Source organism: Aplysia californica, unplaced genomic scaffold (assembly GCF_000002075.1).
Source record: "Aplysia californica isolate F4 #8 unplaced genomic scaffold, AplCal3.0 scaffold00083, whole genome shotgun sequence".
Classification (NCBI taxonomy): Eukaryota; Metazoa; Mollusca; class Gastropoda; order Aplysiida; family Aplysiidae; genus Aplysia; species Aplysia californica.
Genome location: NW_004797353.1, coordinates 234,834 through 237,144, shown reverse-complemented (window position 1 = coordinate 237,144; position 2,311 = coordinate 234,834).

Genomic DNA, 2,311 nt, shown 5'->3' with positions numbered 1-2,311 from the left:
CCCCTCTCTCTCTCTCTCTCTCTCTCTCTCTCTCTCTCTCACACACACACACACACACTCTCTCTCTCTCTCTCTCTCTCTCTCTCTCTCTCTCTCTCTCTCTCTCTATGCGTGTGTCTCTCTCTATATCATTATATAGTCATTCTCTTCATCTCTTAAATTCGCTCACGCCATTTCTCTGTGTTTATCTCTCTATCTCTGTGTATACATTGACCACCACTTATCAATGGGCTCGTTTGTAGGATCTCTGTCCAAATCCCTTTATTTTCAGCTGAGAAGGATAGGCCTAGTTCGAAAGTACTTAAATGAAGAGACCACAAAAACACTAGTAACATCTCTTATCCTATCTAGATTAGACTATTGTAACTCACTCCTATCAAGTCTGAACAACAAATATTTGAATCTTTTGCAAGTAGTTCAAAACAATGCCGCTAGACTGATAACAAGATCTAAAAAACGAGACCATGTCACTCCATTATTAAAAAAAACTGCATTGGCTCCCTGTAAAAGAAAGAATAATATTTAAAATCTGCGCCATGTGTTTCAAATGTGTAAATAAAACTGCTCCTTTTTATCTACAAGAACTTATCAGTATATATAAACCAGGGAGAAACCTAAGATCATCAAACGATAACACCCTACTTGTGACACCTGTGAAATCATACAAATCATATGGAGAGAGATCTTTCTCATATCTTGGTCCATTTATGTGGAACAGATTACCCATGAAACTAAGACAAATAAAAACACTTGACAGCTTGATATTTTCTGTTCCTACAGGCCTATCCTTCATAAGCTTTTAACGTTATATTTCGTTATAGTTGTTCTGTTCCTATATCTGGATGAAAATAGTCTCTCTCTCTCTCTCTCTCTCTCTCTCTCTCTCTCTCTCTCTCTCTCTCTCTCTCTGTATGTGTGTGTGTGTGTGTGTGTGTGTGTGTGTGTGTGTGTGTGTGTGTGTGTGTGTGTGTGTGTGTGTGTGTGTGTGTGTGTGTGTGTGTGTGTGTGTGTGCATTAATGTATATTGCCTGAGAAGAAAGGAAGTAGTAAGAAAGGATTTTGAAAAATGGGTATTCCAATGTAAAGCGCATTGGGCTACTTTTTTTGGGGAAATGCGCTATATAAATGTTATATATTATATTATATTATTATTATTAATAATCTATCATAGGGGGCGTAAAACACCCACATTAGAAAAAAAAGTCATAAGATTTAGAAAATTCTGGTATAAAGCATAATAACTTATTGTAAAATTGATACAAAAAGGCCACAGGAATATGCGGTAAAAGTTTGAATTTGAAAGAGAATGAAATCGACAAGACAACTGAGATCTCTATATTAAGTGTGGTGAAAAGGTTTAGTGAGACAGGCAGAAACTAAAGAGGTAAAGGAAAAAAAAGTATCACTATGACATGTCTCTGACATTCTTTAACCGCTCGCTTTAAAAGTCACCGTTGAATTAGGCCAGGATGTCGAGCTGCAAAATGTCTCTTTATTGTTGTGTGCGACATACAGAGGTGGAACCGGCACTCGTGGTGTAACGGTTATACCAGGTGCACATAGGCATGATCGAGTCGGGTCTGGTCTGGTCGGATCGGGTCAGATCGGGTCGGATCGGGTCGGGTCGGTTTGCTAGCCAGATTGAGGGTGCAAAGCGGTTATCGTGGCACAAAACCGATCGCCCGACTCGTCGCCTCAAAAACAAACGTGTTTATTTTCAGGCGACGACTCAGGCGATCGACCCGACCCGACCCGACCCCATCCGCAATGGGCATGTGCTTTAGTAGGAGACCCGAGTTCGATTCCTGAGTGGGGAGAATTCTAATCGAATATCTCGTTCTCTCTGCTGGAGAGCTCACCTCCTAAATGATCTAAAATTATGTTGATGGAGGCGTTAAGAGAGAGAGAGAGAGAGAGAGAGAGAGAGAGAGAGAGAGAGAGAGAGAGACAGAGAGAGACAGAGAGAGACAGAGACAGAGACAGAGACAGAGACAGACAGAGGCAGCGACAGAGAGAAAGAAAGACAGAAAAAACCCAGAAAGAAAATCCACTATCCCCCCGCCTGACCACATTGTAAAATGAAGTACAACACAACAAAACAACAGGATTCAGTATTAAGTATTTTTATTTCCATTTATGGTGGTATTCATTGCAATGCAATACATGTACATTGTACTTCTGGTATGATTGTGCACAAGTCAACATTTAGAACATACTAGCTTAACAAGTGCCTGCAAGCCGGAGGCAAATTATTATGACAAGCAACAAAAACATAATAGTAATAATAATGATGATGATAATAATAATAATG